The following is a 25,199-nucleotide window of genomic DNA, read 5'->3' as shown; positions in this document are numbered from 1 at the left end:
TATTTCCTTATCTTTCTTACGAGTTCTTCCCTCTGAAGTGTACAAGACCCTGTATTCCTGGGTAGTTTATTCCCCAAAATGCTCAGGGTACCTTAGCTGCAGGCCTCTTTTGTGATTTTTTTTTTTTTTGGGTGTCTCTCTCTCTCTTGTAGGTGGTTAGTCAGAGAGATAATATGTGTATGAACCTAATTTGGGGGCCTAACTAACTTCCCTGGCATCCTTCCATCAGGTGCATCACCTGTGTGTGGCAGGGTTTCAGAAGGGGGAATGGGAGAGGGAATGAAGCAACTTGGCTTTTTGATTACTTCTTCATGAGCTGTTTGGAAGGGGTGTGACAGGGCTTTACTCTTGATCAGTCCCCAAGTACATAAAAATAAATCTTGTCCAAACACATGCCTTCCTCTAACTGCAGTGGTTTTAAAAGCAAGTTGCCCTCTGAGCTGGGATTCCTTCTGTGTTTTCTCATCCCAAATTTAAGGCTTGGTGGTTTTAAAATGTAAGTAAATGTTTCCCATCTTTGCCTCTAATCCATTAATATCACATATCATCTAAACTTCTGAAATTAATAAGTGTAGTGAAGAAACCACATACACACCCCAACTGGCCTTCTTGTGTGGCTGGACTAGGCTGACAGCACTGCCTGCCAGCTGTATCCATCACTGCCAAATGCGAGTTTACTGGATGTGCAGCAGTAGGTTCATGAAGTATTTTGCCACTACAGGTCAAGAAATTGAATATGAATATTGGCAGGATCACATTGAAAGAGTGTTATTTAATAGAGCTGTTCCTTCTTAGAAAATGTTTTTTTAAATGGATGGTGGAACTAGTTCAGGACTGAAAGGTCTTCTGTCTAACTGAAAGGCTTTATAAACTAACGGCAGCCAACACAAGGTGTAAAGGCTGGGGAAACTCCATACCCTGAATGTGGCTGAATCACGTTCAGGGTCAGCACACTTCTATTCTGAACAAGAAAAGTCACACCCATTCCTTGCCACCGGAGAACACCAAACAAATGAGGTTATTGCAATTTTGTTTGCTAATCAAGGTGGGACCTTTTTGTTTGCCAAGACTTAGGCTACTTCAAACAGTGTCAACTGTTTCCGTCTTGCTAATTATCTGTAGTAAAGAAGGCCAGTGAAAATTTAAGAATAATTTCTGCTCTCACTTTGTTACCCGTAAGTATTTTTCTAGCCTGTCATGATTTTCTGTTAATCTATTCACCACTATGAAGTTTAAAAACAGTAATGAAGAAAAATAATTTGTGGATTACATCATTTCAGAACAGACCTCTGAGGTTTAACTGCAAGGCCAAAGTCACAAGGCAGTGGTTTTGACACAAGGTGCTTTATCATCTGCAGGGCTTAAGTTTGGTGGTTCTTTGAAAGCTGCGAGATGCCTGCTGAGAACTGGTTTATGTCAGGTTGACCTTACCAGCAAGAGACACAGTGAGCAAAGATCTTAAGGAAGGGCGTGGATGACATGTTTATTTATTTACCTGTCACTGATGGTACTTTGAGACATAACAGCCTTGAAGAGCCTCATTAGGTTCATGTAAAGAAAAAAATAGGAGAAAAATACTTTGTCTTGTCAGTATGTATTAGATTTAATATCTAAATATGTACTTTTGTATGTATATATGTACACACAGAGCTCTAAAAGAGAACTATTTAACCATTATTTTACTAGATAATTTAAAGTGGCAAAATACTTGCTAGAATTCAGGGCTCTGGCATGGGATTGTTGTCTCCAAAGTACTCTAAAGCATGGCACATAGTACTGATTATAAAAACAATATCTGCACCTGCTACTTCAGATTTTGGTCCTTCATTCTGGGCTGCCAGGGCATGGATGATACAGTAGATAGTACTAATCTCCAAGATTAAGAGGCAAAAAATTCAGGAGAGTGTGGATGCTCTTCCACGCTCTGTTGGTGCTTTATGGTGTGACACTGATCAAGTCATTTCCTCTCACCATCTTTGTACTCCCTCTAGCTTTTTCCCTTTTGATACCTGTGGTTCTTGGACACTTTCTTATTTCCTGTCTGTGCAGAACATAGCACAGAGCAGCCCTGTTCTCGTCACTGTAACATAAATATTAGAGAAAAGAAGGAGGGAAGCATTTTTCTCAGGTTGTTGTTCAGTGTTTCCATTGCACTCTAGGGAATACTGTGGCCAGGTTGACATGAAATTTCGAAATGGATAGTAGGAAAAAGGGCTTTTCTCAAAGTGATCCCCCTGCTCCCTCAGGATGGTGTGGATCCTGTTGTTGGGAAACTGGATGTTTGCTTCCTGTGTGTGATGGAGCTGGTGGCTCTGCTGGTAATACACCTGCGTAAGTGGTTTTTGCTGGATCGCAGCCTGAACAAATTGTGAATTCCTTATCCTCTCGTATCTACATTACTGCATGCTTCAGAGCTGTAGCGAGGCATTTTAGTGTCCAGGGTAACACCTTGTACTTGGCAGCTCTCCTGCTCTCCCCACGTGGTCTCCCGAGTGTCAGCACCTGGGCTGGGGGAGGCTCAGGAAGCGAGTCCCAGCCGCAAGGCAAGCGGCTGCAGCCCACCTGCGTGGCTGCCTGGCTCCCGGCCCCGCTGCCATCGCCGCGGCACTGTTCTCCCTTCCATCTTCATTTGGAGATAATGCTTAGGGAGGGCACTGCTTCTGCCCTTTACAAGAGACTACTCTTGCTCCCTATGTAAAAAGGTTTGGGCAGGGGCCAGAGGCAGGCTGCTGAGTTATTCCCACCATCCAGATGGGATGCTTCTTCTGTCTCTGGCCCTATCTTCTCCCTGAAGGTTTCCCTGCCCTTCCCCAAGTTATGCATCTGTCGGCATTAAAAACTCCCAATCTGCCTGTATAAAGTCTCTACTTCTGAAGTTTACATGGCATTATCTTATTTATTTAGGCTGGTCCCAAATCCACCGTTACAGTTGATCCATTTATGCAGCAGCCCTGTAACTCCTATAGTTTTGACAGTAAACCCTTGTAGGTATGTCTACCTCCAGGAAAGCCTTTGAGATGATTTAAATGTAATTAAAAAGTGAAGACCAGATGTTTCTTCCTAGATTATGTTTTCAAGATCACAACAGTCCTCTAAAAGGGAAGAGAGAAAAGGGAAACAAGAGAAAACCTCTACTGCTCTGCTTTAGCAAGGGAATTTCCTGAAGTATATACAAGAAAAATCTGGATTTTGTTAATTCTTTTCTTTTTTTTTTTTTTTTTTTTTTCATTCCACACTGAAGTCTGTAAGCAGCTTGAAATGGTAATAAATAATAAAACGAAGTGGACTTTCCATTCCATTGTGCAAAGCCAGCAGATTTGTTTTTCCCCAGTGCACCTGCTTTGTTGCTCAGCCTTTCCAGAGGGGAAAAAAAAAGGGCTGACTTTTTTTTCTGGAATAGCGCTTTACTAGTATTTTTTTCCTGTAATTTGCCACAATAAAAATGTTTTCTTGGATATACTATTGAAAATCCTTCATTCCATTCTGTGAAGGCAAATAAAGATGTGGAGGAGTTGGGGGAGAAAATCCACATTCGTCAAAAGCGAAAGAGAATGTTTGAATAGGTGCAAATCTTTATAGTAAAACTGCCAGGAAACACGCAACATTAATATAATTATGGCGTTGAGCTGGCAAATTAGAGAACATATACTCCTGCCATCTTTAAACAAGACACTTCTTATACAGACAGAATGATTATTTGAGAGGTTGTGATTTCTTCTAAGTATTTAATTTTACTCCGTGGTCTGTGTATTATGTTGTCTTTGTACTGCCCTTGACCAGAAAAAGTCCTGTCAAAAAAAGAACATTTTTTTCCCAGGAGAGTATGATGATGCTTTTTGTCTTGTAGACAGCAAATATGTGGGTAAATTTATGGGTATTTGTTTACCATCTTTGTAAAAGGTTAGATACAGGTATGTTTATTTAACTTACCAATTTAAGCTTACTTATAAAATTCAAGTACTAGTAAATGGCCTACGAACCTCTTCAGGACATACTGAATCTACTTTACATCCAGAGAATATGTTTTTCCTTGTTCTAGGCAGCATACACATTTGCCATGACTGTGGAAGAAGGAGATCTTGTTTAATGGTCACTAGGACTACATTGCTTTAAGTTCTGTTCAAAGTGAGACCTTTTTGTTTTTCTCAAGGTTTTGGCACTTTTCAGGATATGTTCATTGTAAAAATTATGTCCTCATTAATACAACCAAATTTAATCATTCAATTTTTTTAATGAAAACAAATGAATAACCATTTCAGTTTCACACTACCAGAAGAATATAAATACTTGGGTAATTTTTATACAAAAGTAGCACTAGTACTCCCACAGAAATCATGAAGGAGCTTTTAGGTGTTTTCCTAAATTGATGCTCCCAAGCATTTATCATTTCTGTCCGGACCCGGGGACAGCAGTGGGCAGTCAACCTTCCTATCCTTAACTAGACTCAGTGAAGACTGAGAGGTGTTACTGTAGGTTACCTTCTTGGGCATTGCTGCTAAGGACGATGCTGGAGTGACACAAGGGGACCAAAATGATGTCTGACTCCTCATTCACTTGCTTTATCTTTAGATCAGCATAATCTGGGTATATTATTTAACAGAGAGCAAAGTGGGTTTGTGGTTTCCAGCGGGGCAGTTTGCTGAGCTAAGCAGAGAACTGTAGGTTTTTACCCAAGTCCAGCATTCAGGTTGTCTACTGTAGGTTGCTCCTACAGTAAGGAGCAGTATGGACTAATGGGAGCACATCTGGGGAGACAAAATAGTGCTGCAGAGCTGACATCCACACTGTGCATTTCATTGAGGTTTCATCTCACACAAGTTCTCGTCAGGCCCTGGAGGCAGCCGGCTTGGTTGTGGTGGAAATACATCGAGAGGAGTCCTGAACTGAACTTCTGGGTAAATTTAATCTAAAAGTACCTGAGTTCCCTGTGCTCCACAACCTCTCTGTGATATGAACCGGCACAAGTCAAGTGGGAATAATTAGGAAATTTGCATAAAAACACATTCCTGATTCACACTGAAATGCAAAGGTAGATGCAACCTCAGTGAGCTTCGTGCCTGTTTATATTCAAGCTGCTTTGCACCTCTTGGAAAATGTGAAGGAAACAAGTGAGAGCAGATTAGGCTATGGGAAAAATTGTAGACTGGCTAAGTGGGAATCAAGGCTAGTAATTGCCTTAATTTATGTTGTAAATAACTTCATGCAGCCATTATTGGAAAAAGAGCCTAACAGAGCAAGTAGATTGCTTTATAAGTTAGAAGGATATACTGGATTGTCTTTTGCCCGTATCTGTTCGTAACAGTGCAGACTCTGATTTTTAGTTACAAGTTTAGTCCCTTAAGCCTTTGTAACAAAATTCCTCCTCAGTATAGAATATTGCAACATGTACTGTCAAGAATAAAAGTTATCTAAAACATGGAGAAGAAAAAAATGCAATGCCTGCTATCATGTTTCTTCAAATAGAGTCTGTGCTGAGGAGCCACAGAGTTCAGAAGCATATCGTGGTACAGCCTGAGCTAAGGCACTGAGTGCTCACATTGAAGAGGACTGGAAGTTCAGGCACTCAGGCATGCAGGGGCTTTAATATACTTTTACCAGAGGATTGCTGTAAGCGTTTTGTACCTTAGATTTTAAGGATTTGGGGAGTTTTGTAAAGATGGGTATGTCCAGGTACTCAAAGGCTAGATCATGGAGTGTCATGATGTAACCCGTGCAGTGGTAGAGAAGTAGGTAGAGTTAAGATGCCATTTTCCTCTGGCCTCTTTTCTTAAGTAGACTAAGTTCTTTTGCAAATTGTAGCTATTTATAAAAGATTTTCATCAGAACTGTCTCTCCTTAGATTTTTATCATGGCAGTCCCCTGGCTCCTAAAAACTGTGCTCTAATCAACCTCATTGACACCTCTATAATTAAATGGAGAGAGAGGAGGCTGAAGAAGTGGAAAAGAGATGATAAAATAAAAAGGAAGCCTTCAAAACTGTGCTCAGAAGTCTCTGGAGCCACTCCTGACAGAATATTGGCAATTCCTGAATTTTCAGGATTTAAAAACGAGGAAAGAAAAAAAAAGACTGGATTTTTTTTTTTTTTTAATAATGTTTGGCTGTTACATCTCTTCTTCCCCTGGTATTTTATATCAGTGCTGTAGATTACTGTAGTGGAGAATATTTCTGTAGACCTCCATGTCATCTGGAGCTTCACAGTCCTATCTTTGAATGTAAAATATTTTGAAATGCGCAAAACCAATCTGAACCTCCTTCCTCTCAACTCTGGTTGTTTCTGCTCTACCTCCTTATCTCTCTCAGCTTGTTCCTTCCTCTGCAGCCTCTTTGAATGCCAGATGCTAAAATACCTGCTGAACAAATTTTGATTATGGTTTGGAAAAAAAAATGTTTTGCGAAGAGTTGAGGGAGGGGCAAAGGGGTGACCTTTGTTAAATTTCTATATGTGTTGAGAAATAACCAGTCCCAGATGCTTAATGAAAAAAAGCTGAGAGCTTCCAAATATCCTCAGAGCCACTGGTTTCACTGTACATGGCAGTGCTGGTGTGTGTGTGAATTTTCAGTCCTCTAGATGTCTTAAGCCAGCAGCAAGAAACCTGAAAGAAATCAGAGTTGTAAGATCCCTATCTGCCTTAGCAGTAATACCTTATTTATTTGTAGTAAATCCCTCAGAGGGAGGCTCTGGCATCCTCTTTGTACAGAACATGTTGGGGGGAAAGGGACAAAGGGTGTCATGGGAGGGCTGGTGGGTGCAGATCCTCCCCTCTGGTGCTACTGATGAAGCCCATGGTGTTGCTGTGGCTTCTTGTCTCTTGCTTCCCCTGGGGCTGGGGCAGCTGTACCTCCTTTTCCTACATTGCTGTGCAGGAGTCGTGTCTCCAGTGGACCTGCCCATAGGCCAGCAGCTCTGCTTCATGACAGCTTCAAAATACTTCACTGGTACCATGTGGAAAAACAGGATTGTGCCTGACTTTCTGGCCTGATTTGTTTTTTGATTTTTTTTTTTTCTTTTTTTTTCTTGCTGCAAATTGGAGAAGTCTTTAGCAGCTCTCCTATGAGAGCTTACCAGAAAAGGGCACAGGTGCATGGATATGGAAGATGCTGCAGAGACAGCCTGGCTTCCCCACTCTTCTCCTGAGGGATTTTTAGGTGCAACTCCAGCCATTTTTAACTGTGTAGCCACATAGCCTATCATCCTGGGATGGGATGCTGACTTGAGCTTGCCCAGGTTGGGCCATGTTTGTCCCTCTCACCAAAAGCCTGCTGAAACTTTGTTTGCGTGGATATATAGGCACTATCTTCCTATCATTATGTGAAAGTTGATAGACGTATTTAGGACAAGAGAATTTTTTCTCTAATTTTAAAAGCAGGATTTTAATAGTCTGTGCTACAGGTTGACTTTTGTCACTTCCTGATTTTTCCCAGTATCCTTTCCAACCTTCAGCATCCTGGTTACTGCAAGTCTTGGGACAGGGTTGTGCAATTTTTCTATATTTTATTTGAATACCCTGAGCAGGAACATGTGTTGGTGATTATCTCAGCAGGTCTAGTTTTAACTCAGCACGTGCAGTGCCCTGACCTCTGTGAGTCCCATAAATAGTGACCATCCTAAATGGCAAACCCCTTGCTTACACCCAAGTAGTATTCTCTGAGTACCAAAACACTGGAAAAGGTAGAGATCTAAACAAAAAGTGCATGCACATGTCTTCTCCTTTATGTTTTAGGAAAAGGCCAGAACCTGCAGACTTTCTGTTGTCTCTGCATGTGTAGTCTTGAACAACACTTGAAAATGGCTTTCTGCTTCCTGTCTCCATTCTACCACAACTTCTTAACCTCTGTTCTTCCTCTTGATCTCTAAACTTTCAGTACTCACTTTTGTGAACTTGTGCCCTGGAGATGAGATACAGTCCCACAGAGCTGGTCACGCTCGACCGTGTATCTCAAGATGGCTGGTTTGAGCCCTGCCTTGTGTTAAACTTAATCAAGGCAGTCAGGAGGTAATTTTCAATCATTTACTCTGTTTTTACGGTCATCTCTGCCCATGTTATGTGTGCTGTTCTCAGCCTTATTCCCCCATGTCTCTGTGCCCATTGTGGACCCAAGACTTTGCCTCCCAGAGCTGTGTACTAATTAGCAGATTTTTTTTTTCTGGTGAGACCCATGTAGTGTTGTTTCAGGCTCAGCTGGTGGGAAGGTTGGTGATTGCCATCCTGAGAGCTCTAAAGGAGGTTTGTAAAATGAGCATGACCTAATGAATGTACAGCTCTTCTGCAGCCCATGGTCAGATTTTCAGTGTGCTAAAAAACAAAACATTTGTTGTTTATCTTCATCTGCTGTGTTCATTACCTGTGTAATATTGATCACAAAGCATTTCACAGAGCTTTCAGAGAAATAAATTTTGCCAGAACAATGACTCAAAGCTTTAGTCTGCTAAGAAACTTTAATGAGTGGATATTTGTTTACTGTGTTAAATTATTATTCGGTAATGGAAGAAAATAGGAAATGACTCAGGCTGTAATAAAAGTATTTTTTTTCCCCCAATCACAGCAAATGCATTGAATAGAAGTTTGTGGTTTATAGTAAATAAATAATGAAAGATGCTATTCCAAACAGACCTGCTTTATTTAATGTTGTTTTCAAAATGTCAGTGGATATGCATTAATAGGTAGAAGTAAATGCAGAGACCTTACAGAGGTGAAACACAGACAAGCTTTGATAATCTCAAATTTTGTTTCTGATTTTTTTTCTTCCTATGCTTTGCAATTTTCCCCTTTCAGAGTTCTTATCCATTCTCCTTGTTTATGAGGGGATTTTTTTGTTGTTGTTGTTTGATTCTCTTGTGTTTGCCTGGAAAACATTACCGGTAAGCAGAAACTAATTGTCTGCACTGTACAGCTCTCCTGGGACTTTGAGCTCTGTGAGGTTCACTTGGTTATATTGCTGGGTTTCTTTCCATTTTCAGAAAATTTGACTGTGATTGCAAAGGATTTGTGTAGTAGCCATAATGCATTTTATATGACAACGAGAATACTAAGGTCTCAAAGCAATGGAAAAGACTAAACAGTTGCAAAGAACAATGAGTGGCTATTTTCTGAGGTGAAAGATATGAGTGTTATGATGAATAGCGTATGTTGATGTATTAGCAATTATCTCTGGCTTCAGTATAACTGAAGATAATCAGCCTGCTTGATTTATTTTGCAGTGTGTTGTGTGAACAAATTATCTTTATCCTGATTGTATATATTAAATATCTATGGTGTCACCTGACTAGTTGCTGTATTCTTTGTTGACCTATGTCAAGTAAATTTATTTTTCATGAAGAAATTCTATTTATCATAACCCCAAACATTCTAATTCTTTGGTGCACTCCTAAAGTCCTTCCAAGTGCAATTTTCTGAATGCAGGGTCAATGAAACTTCAATTTATGTCAGTTGTTTATCAGTTTTCAATATTTTTAACTTCTTCCTTCTGGATTTAAAAACTTGTACATCTCTCTTATTTTTGTGTAGAACCTTTCATCATGGGTCTCACTGGACCACTTAACCTCACTTTGCTTTGGCACCTACAATAGTAGATAAATATGATGGTGAAAAAGGCAAGGTCTTTTTTGACCTTACCCCCAAAAGAAGAAAATAAAAGAGCTGCAGAAGTTTAATGGTGAAAGAATCTCTTTTCTTCAGAACAGTTAATAATTCAGAGCTCAGGGAACTTAGGTTTTGGTGGCTTGGCCTCAGTCCTGAGTCAGTCTGATTTGCAGCAGGGGCTCTAGGGAGGGTCTCTTGTGGCTCTGAGGAGGGTCTCTTACATGCCAGGAGATTGTCCCTCCATCAAATTATTGTCTGTCTTGAAAGAAGACGTTCTCATTCTTTCTCACCCAGACCTTTCTCACCTTGTACGAATAATTGAATAATCATTGGGGCAGGGCAAGAGAATAAAGCTATAGCCTGCTATGTATCAGGGATGTAGGGCCTTGAATCCAAAGCTCTCACATCCTGCTGGAGAAGCCTGGAATCCCTGTGGGGCACCATGCTGTCAGGTTGTGTGCAGCACTTTAATGTTCTTTTCTGATTTGGGCAAAGGAAGGATAATCCACCAGCTATTCTTCCTGACCTGCATTCTCCTCACTCCCTCAAAGAGACAATGCTGTGTGGCCATCTCCGTATAGGTTTTCCTACTAATATTCTGTGTGTGTGCTGTAAGACATACTACTTCATCCATGGAGACACCCTGTTGCTCTCCCAGCTCTCAGGTTTCCTTCTTTTGTACAAAGCAAAAAATACTGTTTTCCCCTGGCAAACAATGCTTGTAGTTTATCAGTAGCTTTGATTGTCTAAGACTTGTGCAAAAGCCTGCCATCAAGCCCATTTTGTTTACAACTAAACCTAAGTTCATGTGTTGGTCAGGGACTCTGAGGTTTTGGGTTTTTTCCTTTTTTTGTACTAACTTAGTGATAATGACAGTAATAGTAATAATGAGAATTATTATTACTGATCTGTGCCGTCTGCACTGAAATTCACTTACCCAGTGTAGAATGCAGATATGGAGGTTTCAACACTAAAAAGCAGAAATGCTAGAAAGGGAAATCCATGTTCCCATAATGAAAGGCAGGTGTCAGAGGCCCAGTGCAAACTTCTTACTACTCACCTCGCAACATGAGTTGTGGACCTTCTGGGTTAACTGGTAGCTTCGCTAAAGGCAATGGCAAAACTCCCCTGGGTTTTGTTGCTATTTTCAGAAACACTATCTTCTGCACTAGCTTGTGTCATTGATCCTGACCGTAACATGGACACCATGGAGACTTTGTGTTAGTCGTAATGGATCAGGCCCATGACTCTACTAGATCCTGAACAAATCAAAAGAGAGAGCAGTCCTTGCCCTATGAGTGGAAGAGATTCAGGTGGAAGACAGCAGGTGATGAAAGATGCAGGATAATACTCATAGTGTATTAGAGGGTGGCCATGTACCTGGATGTTGTGGCATCTCTGTATATAAAGAGAGATAGGGTTGCACAAGTCTGAGGCCATGCAAGGTTTAGGCAGGATTTTTTTTTTCTGCTACCACTTGAGGAAATGTTCTACCTGGAGGTTATTGCATTCTAAGAAATGAAGCTACTGGAATAATTTAGTAGGAAGAGAAAATCCTGGATTTTAGGCTTTGTTAACTAGTGCTTTCGCATGGCTGTGGCAAATTACTCAGCACAAAGGCACAAAAGGAAAATGTCAGTAGTTTGATGCTTGTTTACACAGCATGTCTCTGCCAACTCTATTCCTTCCTATACATCCATTAATAAATAAGTGCCCCTCAAAGCTGAGGACATTATAGAGATCAAACCTGTAAGACAAAACCTGCTGATGTCAGCCCATTTTGATTCCACTGTGCCATCTCTTTCCTGTAGCTGGCAAGGGCAGTTACAACCCAAAAAACGCAAGAAAGTAAAGGGGGCTGTAAGAGAGGCACTGTGAGATCATACCTACTGCCACACTCTAGCTTGGACTTGCGCCTAAGATGGCATTATTAAGTATGGCAAGATTCAGGCTCCATCTGGAGGTGGGTCTGAGTGTGGGTGGCTCAGGCTGCCCTACAGCACTTCCCTGAGCCCAGCCTAGCCTGGTCCTCCTGTTTTCACATCAGGACAACCTCACTCTACTCATTTGTTCTTACATTACGGAAAGGGCTATTTATTACCACCAGCTCAGGAAATGACCTAATGTGGCCTTGTAAGGCAGAATTAATTTGCAATGACTCCAGCTGAAAGTTGGCCATCTTTTAACTTAATAACTGCAGAACTGTCAGCTTCCTTTGAAGTTAATAGCAGTTGTGATGTTGAAATAGGAATTTTCATACAGGAAAGCAAACTTGAATTGCAGTATGTAGTGTTTTCCTCAGTGGAATAAAGGGTGAGGGAGAGGAGTGTTCAGCTGTAAAACAAAAAGCGTTCCTTTTGCGTTTAAAGAGAACTCTTACTATGCTGTGTCTTTTGAATAAAAATTTAGCAATGATGTTTTGCAGTGAATGTTCAAGCTGGAAATATTTAAAATGTGAGTGACTCTTGTAAGTTGTGTGGTTTTTCACCGCAGAGACCACACACTGCAAATAAATGCAAACCTACTTTTGCTTTACTGTGTTTCACCCTGGGATGCAATTTCTGCAAAGGTGTATGAACCCCTGTTTTAATTAGTTTTTCCTTAATGATCAGAGGAGCAGCTCAGCTGTAGGATGAATAAAGGATTTATTACTCTAAATGCAGAGGTTTCTGATCATTATTTTTCATCTCTAAGTTATTTAAACTTTAATAAATTGGTCATTTTGGGTTATCAACAAACAGATCATGTATACACATGTGAATGTGCAAAATGTAGCTGTTTCTAATTTAAACTAGAGTTTATTACTGCCACTGGATCTGCTTCATTGCTGCTAATGAGATTTTTGGGGTCCTCATAATGTAACAGCATGAATAACCTTTTGTTAAAAAAGGCCACCCAAAGTATGTGAAGTGGTGGATACTATTCACATTATTGGTTTGCTGCATTTAGTTCTCACAAAGGGACTGGATGATAGCCTTTCAAAATGGAGAACACTCTCTCCCCAGTGCATGTAAGAATGTGATTAAAACCCTCCTACTCCTACGATACTGGCTTTAATCATAATCCCACTTGTTAATAGCCAAAATGTATTAACATCTGATAGTTGTTAGACGCCGTGAAGGGTGTCAGGGGTTTCCGTTCAGCTCATGTTGGACAGGTGTCCAGGGAAGACCTCCATCATAGTGAGCATAAACACACCTGCTCCTGAGCAAGCCTGAGGATGAAAACCCAGGAAAATGGAGTTCCCCTGTTTTAACTGCACAGGAAGGTTTCCTTCAACTGGTATTATCAAAGCAGCCTCAAAGCATGAAGAGCTATAATGCAATTAAGCAAAAGCAAAGTATTTCAAGTATTAGGCGAGGTTTCATGGGTGCATGACTGCATGGACATGTATCTATCCATCTCGTAAAGAGCACAGGTGAATAATGTGTTTGTACTTATGGCAGGATTAACTTTATATTAATCCATCTCTCACAGGTCATTTTCTGCCATTCCAAGTCCCTGAGCAACCTTAAACAAGTGCCATTTTACTTCTGTCAAGTAGTCAAAGACATTTTTCTTTCCCTTACTCAGACAAAGAATTCTTTATTAAAAAATGACTCCAAACCCCTCTCTGTATTGATTTTAATCCCAGCCCCCTGAGTAGTGATCAGAACACGTTTATACTCAGTAGCCCAAAATTATCAGCCCAAGGCTCTGACTCATCAGCAATTTTCTTATGCGTGTTTTTTTAAGAAATGTCATAGATCTGGGATCAAAATGGGTGAGGGTGTGTGATAAATCATGGGTACAAATCAGCCTGGCTCCATTGAAGCAACTGGAGTTTGAAGTTTTACACCAGTCCTCTGTTAGGCACACAAAGGCCCTAATTGTTGGGAACCTCAGTTTTGTGTGGTAACCTAGTTTTTTGTAGCATTCAGAAGACATATGCAAATGTCAAGATTTCTTCAAGGCATTGTGTTGCTAATCTCATTTCTCAAGATAACAATCTAGCATGTATTCACAAATAGTTAATATAAATATCTGAGCATACATTCCCTTTTATTGTACTTTGATGGAGAGGATCTCAAAATATTTACTGTTCATGTCAATCTGTGGGAGTGGAAAGAGTTAATTTGAACATTTTCATCACATTCCAGTTCAAGAAATTCATTGTAATCTCTTTTCTGTTTTCCTTAGGTAAAGTGTCAGTCACTTCTTATCCAAACTTGCTATTTGATGTTGCTGGGCGCTGTAAATCAGCCAGCTCATTTTCCCTCCAAGGTGGTTCTGTTTCAGCCATAAGTGGAAAAGACAAATGATTCTAATCTAGTTTTATAAAAAACAGAACCTGTGGGTGGAAAAAAAAAGGGTTCTCTAGATAAGTATCTCCATATAGTTAACTTGATTAGTTTTGTTTTTCTAACTCTTGTTGCGAGTCCTTGGAACTATTATTCATATCAAATATGGTAAACATATATTAGTGTTGTAAATACAAGCCATATAACAGGGACTTACTTTTTAATGCTAGCTCATGCTCTTTACAGTTATAGTTTACTGTTTTAGATGCTTATCTACTCTCTACTTCATTCGCATTGTTGTTTGTAACTCTACCCCTTCCCCATTTCATTGCAAATAATCTCATCCAAAAGTGTAAACAACTTTAGCAGTTTAAAATAAACAAAAAACCCAAAAGCCTTTAGAAGGCAGGGAAAAAAAAAAAAAAGGCAGGTATAGATTTACACTTTCTAATGTTTTTGATATTCTGGCATACATTATCAGAGATGTTTCACCTTTTCTTTGGCTTCAATCTCCTCTTTCCTGTGCAAACTTCAAACGATACATTTTTCATCACATTGCATAAATTTGCGAGTGCGACAAGGCGAACAGAAAAGTTTGCCTTTATTAATTAGCTGTGGAAATACTTCAAATAAGGCACTATTATGTAATTTAAAGCAAGAAGAAAAAATATTGGAATGTCAACCTTTGTGCCTTGTTCCAAATAGCAGTCTTCTCGAAGTCTGCAGGAGCAAAACAGCAGTGGTGTTGTGATAGCTCATGGGTGCCTTGGTGGGGAGAGTTGATTTGGTTTGGGGGCAGGGTTACAGTGGGGCAACAAAGTTCCATGTATTAGGACCCCTTTTTCCCAGGGCTGTTACTCTGGGCTCTTCAGGACGATGGGAAGCTCAGCACTGTTTTCAGCTGAGTTAAAACACTGGCTCAGGTTTGGCATGTGTCTGTCTGTTCTTATCTTTCAGAAGATTTTCCCCGCCTGCTGATTAGTTCAGGAAGAAACATCAAACTTATTGATCCTCATGAGATTTAAATGTGTGAGTTTGAGAATGGTAGCATTATTTGTGTATTTTGGGAACTGGTAATTGAACTTTCCATTCTGGTCAAATCACAGAGTTCATATCAAGCTCTGTTATGGTCTTCATGGAAGGAAGAGAGGAACCAAATTCCAAAATATACTGATTATTGTTTTAGCAGCCTGTGGTGTAGTGCCAGTTACGGGAATATAGGAATATGAAAAACTTTCCCTTCCCACATTAAGCAGATGTGGAAGATCCAAACATACCTGCCGGCTCCTTTCTTGGGCTGAACAAATCCCCATTAGGAGCACGTGAACGAGAGACTTGTTTCTCTGTAAGCAGAACTTTGAAATGTTCCTTCTTTATCCCCATTAAAGCATAATTTGATTTTGCCCTTCCATTAAGTAATCTGCCAGATGAGGATTCAAAGCCCTGTGATTCCCATTTATCAAGTCAAATTAAATGTTTCTGACCAGGTTCATCAACTAGGTATGTTTTAATCAAATTTAATGACATTTTCAATGAAATAGTAAGTGCACTGAGCATTTTTCTTTTTGGATGTGTGGGGGTAGAAGAGGCATTTGCTTCCTTTGAACATGAAGAGACTTGGTGTCAGTCCCTGTTTATTATTGTGAAACATGACAGTTATCTGAAGAAAACCAGCAGGATTTAATCTGACAGCCCAGTAAGGGAAGAGTGCCACCAATCTAATTATCCAGTAATCTAGTCAGAATGGGAGTAATTCTAGGCCTTTCTCAAGTCAGTTAATCACATTTCCCATGCATTAGCAGCTGCACATGCAGAGCTTTTAGGGATGAGCTCCTAGGCCAGTGTAGCCCATGGAAGACACAAGAGAGGCATCATGTCATTGTCTTTGTTGTCAGGTTGCTTTTTCTAAATTATGATAAAGCATTTGTGTTCGGATTTGCTTTCACTCTTTGAGATAAGCTCTTTTGATACTTTCTCAGTTCACCATCAATCATTAACGATGAAAAATACTTATTAATTTTGGATGTCCCAAAATGTAGGAAAAGGGGTATCATCCTGTGGCATTGATAATACTGTCCAAAATCATCATTCCTTCGTCCTTTTTTTTCCTTTTTTGTAATGTCCTATGGTAAACAGAGGAGCATAACAACAACCAAAACCAAACAAAACCTTAGTGCTTAGCCAACAATTATAAAGTTATCTTCCGGCCAAGTGTCAAACAACATGACATACCTATGGTATAGAAGGTGGGTTGGGGGGGGGATTTTTCATCGTGAAAAATTAATTCAGTTTGTGGCAAAAGTTCAGATGTTTGGGCTTTCTGCTTTTGTTGTTCTTTTTTTATTTAAGAGTGCTTAAGGCTTGATTCTCCTATTTGCTAGTTGTGTGACAGGCACATTTATCCTGCTTGTCATTTCTTCCCCCCCGTTTTATTGTCAAGCCAGGGGAGAAATTATTTCATAACTCTGTCCTCAGAGGTATAACTTGCCAGCCTGAAATATCTACTTTGGATTGTAAGTAGTTGGGGCGAAAAATGCTGATCCCTGAATGTTTCATCATTTTTTGCAAGGGCAGCAGACCTCGTGCTGTCTTATATTTATTTCTGCAGTCCAACCCACTGTTCTTGTAAGTGGGCAAGATATGTCTTGCTCTTACTTCAGGAGAAGAAGAAAGATACATTCTAGATGTGGGCCTTTCCTACACTTGCATTTAAAAGAGGATTCTTATGGGCTGCCAGGAGATATTTAAATGTTTGCTTCTCAGTTTTCCCCGTGAAAGCAGAGGGTTTGAACTCACTGAAGGTTTAGATATCATCAAGTACCTTTTGCCTTGGTTAACTCCCTGCAACGGGACTGCAATTGTTTGTCTCTGGACAGCATCATTGTACATAAAAAGTTACTCCTACATAAAGCAGAAATAAATTTCAAATAGAATAATTAAAAAAGAGAAGAAAAATGCCCATTCAGTTCTCCTTTCTAAGCTTTGCTTAACTGAAAGAGCACTGAAGCAGCTGGCCTGCCTGAAAGACTGCTTGTTCTCACATCGGGACAGAACATCACTTCTACTTGGAAAGACAGGTAAGGAGTTTTCTCCTATCTCTAGAAAACAACTGATTAATAAAATACTTGAAGTGTGGTGGTCTTCCTATTCAGTGTGCTTTAAATTGGGTCTTTGCTCCGTCTTTCAAGTCCTTGTCTCTTCCTCCGACAGTCACATAGGAAGAACGCTTTGGATCCAGATGTTGCAATTCAATTTGATTTCTGCTATATCTAAATTCCTTTCATCTTTCTCACCTTGCTCAGATTAAGGGGGTTGAACTGAGTGAAGACAGCTTGTGCAGCAGCAGTAGAGATTGGCTGTTCATTTTTTCAGCTTTCAGTTTACTTGTGTAAATCTGGGTGTTGTCACTGACAGCAGGAGCTGATTTAAATGGAAGAGTTGGTTGTTTTCCATTCCAGTTTGACAGGGAGGTGGTGGAGGTCAGAAACAGAAGAGCTGTCATCAGTGATGTGGATTTCTCAGAAGGGCAAATGGCTCCAATTAAAAATAACAATAATTCCTTAAGAAGATATAGCAATGTCTCCTGTGAAACCCTAGTGACTAGAACTCACCAAGGAGGCATTATGCACCAAAAGGGAGAATGGGAAGATGTGACCCTGTGAGATGAATTGAGCTAAACTTCATGCCAAGTTCAGCATTTCACTTGCAAATGAGTACCAGATCTGAGCTGATCTTCAAAAATGCATTTGCAAAGTTTGACAGAAAAAGTATGCAAGAGCTGGCTTTGCAAAAGCATGGTTCATTTTAAAATTTTGACTTAGTGGAAACAGCAGTTACAGAGCACTTCTAAGAACTGAAGGTGCTGCCATTCCATACCAGGATCTAGTAGAGTCATGTAAGCAATTGTTAGTATTCCCAATGTCATTACATTTTTATATCAAGTAGCAATGAACAGCAATGCATTTACTATGTAAATATAGTTCTTCTAAACACTGTTTTATGTTCAGGAGTGTCAGATCCTCCATTTCTGGTTCATTTTTTTCCTGGCCAGTAGTCATCCATAACTTTCAGGAATATTGGTGAGATTCTCCTGAAGTTCTTCAGGAATCCTCTTTCATTGTTATTCTTTAACAAAGTACAAACAAATTAAATTTCTACTCTTGGATGTGCTACTTATGTGCACAATTTACTTATGTGATTGACTTTTTGAGACCATGAAACCAGTGTATTGAAACAAGCAGGACTTGTTATTGCATTTAGAGATTTGTGCTTTGAGTATTCCTTATGTGGCTAAATAAGATACACATGCGTTGCTTGGCTTTTTTCTTAAAAGAGCTTTTTTTGACTAAAATTACCTCAATCTGCAGATAGGGGCCTGTGGAAGCAACCTCATTGAGCAGAAAAAGCCATCATCAAACTTCTGCTCCAAAAGAGATAGGATAGCTGAAAGGCTTCCTTGTCTTTTGAGGTCCATTTAAATTCATTATTTAAATTGCGATTAATGAGTGAGATGTTGAGTCTCAGAGCATCAGTTTTAAAACTCCTGCTGAGCGGGGCAGCAGCAATGCATAGGTATGTACAAATCTGAAGGTCCTTTCACAGATTTATGCTGTGGGTCTTGCATTTCTCCAGTGATGCTGAGCTGTTTGTCAGCAGACACTTTGATTTCAGTGTTCAAATTAATATCTGCTGAATGAGCAGTGCTTTGCAGAAGTTGAGCTTTGTGTTTTTCATTCTTAACAAGAGAGCCTGCTGCTGTCTAAGGAATTTCCCAGTGACAAGAAGGGCTTTGTGTAAAAAGTGAGGGGGGAAAAAAGACCTTAACTGACGTAAGGGAATTATCAGTCTGCCTTTCTGTACAAGGAAATAATTGTGGACTTTGATAACTCTGGATAATGATGACAGAGTTATCATTTCAAATCTTGATGTAATATATAGGGTCTTCAATTTTTATCCAATTTTTCCCTTGTTTGTTTCACTTTGCTTTTTTTTCGTATTAATAAACTGTGGTCAGGTTCCTGACTGATTTTATCAATGTAGTCTTTCAATCTCTTTACCCCCATCAAGTGGAAATACTCTGGGCTGGAAGTACAGCGTTTGTATTTAACCAGACCATGAATTCTAGCCTCATCATGTCAGTCTTGCTTAATCCTACTGCCAGACCATAAATACCAATGCTCCTGATACCATTCCTGTATGTGAAAACGTTCACTTCCCCTTCTTCTTCCACACCAGCGTTGGACCCTTATTTGGCAGCCTGTGTGTCCCTAAAGTGGAACAGCGTGAGCAGGCAATGTTGAGGGCCAAAAGTCTTTGTGATCTGTGTAGTATTTATAAGACCATAGGAGGAGGAAGAGGCCCGAAGAACTTAAATCACTTGGTTGAGGCCATTATGTCCGAGCTTGGCATTATAACCCATTGTTTTGCTCCGAGCGTAATACTCAGGTGCCACATCAGTCACAGGCTTACACTTTGCTATATCAATCCTTAAGCTTTCCGTGTCCTAAGAGATGCTGCATATAAAAGTGTTTGTGCCAGTCAGCTTTTCCACACCACACTGAAGCTACCCCAGTAAAGCTCACAGGTTAGCTCTGAGGGGGAGGTCTTACACCCATGTCCAGAGCCAAAGCTGGAAGTGTTCTGGAGGGTTATTTTTCTTGGGATTTCTTTTTGTTCTGTGTGTAGGGGTTTATTTTTACTAGTGCTCTACCTAACTAGACATTAAATCATTGATTCAAAATGTTTAAAGAAAAATATTGAAGTAAAAGAAGATACTTCAGCAGACAAACCTAAAAGGTCAGCACATACCACAGAAAATGCTGTGAGTATTGGAATTGTGTGACAAAGTCAAACTTATGCAATGAATAGAAAGAATGACCTTTTAAGGGTACCTTTCCTCTCTGCTCCATGTTCTTCATTTTGACATCTTCTCATCTTGAGGCTGTCCCCTGCCTGTGGTTTCCTCTGATATTTGTATTATTTTTCATTCTTTTAAAAGGATGTTAAATTTCTTTCCATGCTGTTTAATAATACGAAGGTTTTAATCAGTGCTCCATTTATTTTGGGGTTTTCTCCCTTTTTCTTTTCTAATTTTTAATAAATAGTTTTCTCCCTGGTGTTTCTAAGTTTCCAAATCTGTAATCAACTTTTATCCTTCCCTTCATTTCACTCTACTTCTACCATCTATAAGAATGCTTTTTTCTTTTGTTCTTGTCCTATCTTTACTCATTCTGAATCTAGAATGAAGGTCATGTTGAATTAAAATGCAAATAATGAAAATTTATGAAGTTGAGAGATTGAGAAAATGAATTGGCATCTAAACCCTCCATAAGTGAATGAATAAAGACTTAAGAATTTAGAAATTTGATACTCACATGCTGATGGAAAATGACTTTGCTAAATGTACCCATCTGTGCAGTCCTCCCTTATAAGCCTACATATTTTAGTTTGTCAGGTTTCCATTGGTCATCTACCTTTACATTATTTTAAATGTGACAAATATGTGGAGTGTAGAGCTGTCACGTTCTGTTTGTGAGGCAAAATATTTTATCCTGGTCAAAAACTCTGTAAAAGAAGTTGGAAAGTCCATTTAAAGAAATTGGATCTCTCAGTGATGTGAAATCCATGACTTCAAAATTTTGCAAATAAACAGATCTCAGTAAGAATGCAGTGATGTAGAAATCTGTGGTCTTTTGTGAATAATAAACAGAATAACTTATTTAGAAAGGAGAAATAAGTTGTTTCTTTCCTTAAATGTATTGTATTCATTATTATCCTAATGTGAATCACTCAAATATGCTAAAAAATTAATATGAACACAATTATTAATACCTGGGTTAGCTATATTTTGTAAATACCATTTTTAATGCAAATTGAGATGAAGGAACAATATCACACAGTCCATATTTTGGGGGGAAATGCTGTTGATATCAGCCAAGCTTTGCTGGAAGCTCCCTGTGATCACTTAACCAAAGCTCACGTAACGTGTTTGGTAGATATGCTTCTGGGGGGGAAGAGTTCTGCCCTGGCTATCCCTCTTTCTCACTCTCCTCTCAGTGAGCTTCTTCAGCTGATGGAAAGAAACTGATGTGATAAGCTGAAGCCTGATTTTCCCATGGGACAGTAATAATAATGTATCTTGGGAAGAAGAAAGATGGAAACTCTGTTGACCCTTGAGACTGTCCTGAATACATCAGTGGTCAAAATAAATGGAGCATTTCCTATTAAGGACTAAGTGTTGTAAATGTGATGAAAGACTAGATGTGGGTCATAAAGGCAAACAGTGACTCTGATATGACTTAATCATCCTTATTTTACTAGACAGTCAGTCGCCCGTGCTGCTCTTTGAGCTCCTGGGGTGTACGAAACTCCTGGCATTACTCAGTGAATCCAGGCAAGAGGGGAGTGTGTGGACTGTTATTGTGGCTTTTCAGACATTTATTCATCTGATAATCCCCAGTAGATTGCTGAAATATCAGAGATCTTTGGGCATCTGTGAATTACGGGGGGAAAAAAACAAGGAAGGAAGAAAGAAATGTCATGGGTTTGGAAGTTCGTAAGAGACTTATTTGACATCTTGCACGTGGCAGCCTCAGGGATCAGCTTTGATCCCTTATTGCTCATCACAAGAGAGCTGGTGCACTGCAGCCCTACACATATTTATGGCAAGCGGTTCCCTTCGTCTCCGTTCAGAGGCCTGCCAAATGGGGAGAAATCCAGTTTGCATAGTAGTGTTCCTTCAAACCATCTCCTTAACCTTGGTTTCTCCTTCAGCTCATCCATGTTGCTTATCCAGCACTTGAAATCAATCTTGTGCCCTACCAAGGACAGTGAGTAAATGTACTTAGCCTCATGTCGTGTTGGTAGCTGGGAGACCTCTTGAAGACTTTGCTGTACCTCTTTTAGCTTTCCTGCCACTGTTTTTGCATGCTGGCTCATTGCTGGGCATCTCTGTGCTAGCTACAGGGTACGGGGGTAGAAGCTGTCTTTCCACAGCATTCTTCAGTTATAGTACGTGACAAAAAAATACAAATATTCATTACCAAGCTGGTTTTAATTCAATATATGTCTGGAATATTGAACTGAATATACTGGACCTCTCCGGATCCTTGTTTAAACAGAAAAGAGGCATCTTGATTTCTGTTTGAAAATGTTTATTACTGCATCAAAGAAAGTGTTATCAATCTGTCAAACTCACTCAGTAACAACTTCTTTGGATCAGGTACAAATGTTTCTTTTGCCACAGATTTATATCCAAAGTAAGACTAGGAAAAGAGAGAGACTTCTATTTTTTTCTGCCATCATTAGCACAGCCTCCTTCAGGACAAATTGATTTAATATGTGGAGCAGTGGGCTTGTTCTCATTTTGGAGTTGTTTGGCTGCCTTCAGAGAGCAGAGGGCTACCCAAAAATAGGCACGATGGATCAGTACCTACAAACACATCCTGTGCCCCCCGTGCACTGCAAGGCAAGCCATGCCTTCCACAGGCAAATTTTTTCATTCAAACGCTTTTCCTAGGGAGGCTTCTCTTGGAACATATTAGTGCAGACTACACCATGAATAGAGCTATAGCACACAATCACATCGAACTGATAGTTTTCTTAGGACTGAAGAGAGAGATCTGTATTTTCAGGCAGAGCACATGAAAATATTCTTATTCCAAGCCTTGTCAACTCTCCCATCTAATTAAAAAGCATACCTCTCTAGGTATAGGAATTTAAATGCCGTTAGTTCTTTCTCTTTTTTCAGTGCCATCAGCATTCAAATAGTAATTTACAGCCCAGTTCTTCCATCAGATGTCTTTTTCCTGCAGATCTCGTTTAAGAAGATGTTCTGCTGGAGGAGATCTAATGGGACCCAGTTCTAATACAAGGATTTAATTGCTCTTGCTTTCAAAGTGATGAGTTGGCTGATTAAGTTGTGGAGGCTAGATGGAAGAATATGGGGCACTATTGGCCAGAATTTTAAATTTATTTTAGATATCCAAAGATGCAATTATGCTTGCAGGCAGATTTTTGAAAGCAGATAGATACTTAACTCCTAAACATGGAAATTCCATAAAAAAAACTAACTCAGAGTGCTTTTTTGGAAAGTCTTAGGCTAATGGTATGCTCTGAATATCTTTCTCAGACAATTCAGCCTCTCATGGGAGGAAAAGGTGTCCAAAACTACAAGTTTTAGTTGTCTTTCTTGGCTCTGTTCATGAGAGCCGTGGGTGTTTTGTTAGGTTCTTAACACCCTTAAGAGCAGCATCTAATCTTGTGTAAGATTTATAAGGTACGTATGTACACTTTCAGGGCCTGTCCAGGCTATCTTTACTGTTGTGGCTTTACAGAGGAATTACTAGCCTGTAATCCAGCCCCAAACTATTGAAAACCAGTTTTTTATCTAAGCCTGCTGTTATCTGTTATCTGTGTTTAAAATAATTTTCCCAAGAGGAGTCTAAACGCAAAATTGAAATCCACAGGAGGTATTTTTATACTAAGAGTTTAATATTCATTTTTACATGTGTTTCAGACACTTTGTCTCAAGGTAGTTGTTTATGTAAGAGGTAAGCAGGTTAAATCCAAAAATAGCTTTAATTCACTTTAATTCATTTTTTAATTAAAAAAGTTAAAACAGGAGGTGAATTTTTTCAACCAAGGTTTGCAAGAAGGCTCAGAAATGTGGTGACCGAGCGATGTTTATGGGTTTTGGGTTTTTTGGAGCCTCTGGGTATTGTTTCTTTCATCAGTAGTTCCTCAGTGGCACTAAGTTATGGAAGAGGAATATCAGACAAACAGTTTGCAAAGTCTTCTTAACATCTGTGGGGGCATTTCGAATATAACTTCTGGCACAGATGAGCTTTGGGCTGTAAGATGCTTGGGCAAAACTCCCGTCTTATGGTTTCAAGAGAATTGCCTAATGATTCAGGAAAGAAGCGTAACCTATGATTTACAATTTTATTTTATTATTAATTTAATTTTATTTTATTCTATTTTATTTTATGCTTCAATCATGCAGAAAGAATACTGTTAGGCTCTGAAGGCCGCACTTGGAAAGGCTCTGAAGGCAGCACTTGGAAAGGATCTGGGATGTTCAGCCTCAGAGTAGCGCTGTGGAGTGAGAAACTAAAGGCTTATTGTTTGCATTTCCTCCCTTTCAGCCCCAGTGGGCTTCCACACTTGGCACAATCTAAGCATTGCATTATTTTTCCTGACATGAAGGCACATTGCTCAGCCTCTTTGCCTTTGGTCAGATATCAGCAACACAAAATGATGTCTTTGTGTAGCAGTTTTGTGAGGAGTAGCAGCTCTGGTCAGTATTTCATAGATTCATTTTATTAGTCAAGATCTAAAACCTTCCCTTTTCTCTCCCCATATGAGGGAGGGACACTTGTTCCACAAAAGACTGGTTCTCGAAAGACAGTGGGACATTTATTTAAAAGCCAGATTTGAATCTCTGAGAACTTTTCTTCCTGCCTTGTTTTGTCTGGAACTGGAAACAAAAGGAGCAAAATTACACACACCTCCCCCCACCCCCCCCCCCCCCCAAAAAAAAAGAAAAAAATACAGGAACTTGGTGGCCATACCTCTCTCAAAAGCTTTCTACTTCAAACTGCACCTCGGATTTTCCTTACAGCCTTGGAAACCTTTCTGTTTTTACACAGATATGAATTAATGTCATTCAGAAAGAATTGGCTCCATGCTGATGCTACAGAGCCCTTGCACTGGCACAGTGACTTCTTCAGCACTTCAATTTTTTGTTGAGATAGTTTCACATGCTTTGTATGATCTTCCCATCTGCAACACTTCAGAATTACACCTAGGCTGGCTGCTGACCCACCCAATCCAAAGTAGAGTGTCAGAAAACTTTTGTGAAGTAGTCTCTTCTCAGCATTTCTGCAATCCGCTTCCAAAAAGTGTGCAATTGTTGTTGTTGAATTTTAAATTCCTCTTTGCAGACTTGTGCATCTAAATAAATTCTCACCCAGGCAGAATGGTTTTAAAATATTTGGCTAAACCAGCTGTGACTGCAGTAGATAGCATTGGAATAGTTATTCGTAGCTAAAAGAATGCTGCGTAAACATTTGAGGGTCTCTCTTAAAATTTGGAGAGAATAGCAGTTAGTCTTCAGCAGGCCTTTCTCTGTAGTTTTATTTTCATATTCCAAGTTAAAATAAATGTATTTTCTTGGCTGGTCTTAGCAGATTTGTAGGAAGTCTGCAAGTTTTGGCCAAAATTAATTTATGAGTTTTCAGAGATTAACCTGTGGCTCTTTGAATGAAACTTAGAAGATTAATTTCTCCCACACTGAAGCCAAGGGAAGTTTCACCACTAGTGTCAAATATGCTTGGG

The 25,199-nt window shown here is 39.7% G+C and overlaps 1 protein-coding gene across 3 annotated transcripts in view; it reads left to right on the top strand.

The window, feature by feature from the left end:
• Positions 1–25,199, top strand: part of RBMS3 (RNA binding motif single stranded interacting protein 3) — a 709,804-nt gene that overhangs the window by 482,699 nt on the left and 201,906 nt on the right. The gene's annotated exons all lie outside the window — the stretch shown is intronic.

Source organism: Corvus hawaiiensis, chromosome 1, assembly GCF_020740725.1.
Source record: "Corvus hawaiiensis isolate bCorHaw1 chromosome 1, bCorHaw1.pri.cur, whole genome shotgun sequence".
NCBI classification, from domain to species: domain Eukaryota; kingdom Metazoa; phylum Chordata; class Aves; order Passeriformes; family Corvidae; genus Corvus; species Corvus hawaiiensis.
This window is presented reverse-complemented; position numbering and strand designations above follow the sequence as displayed.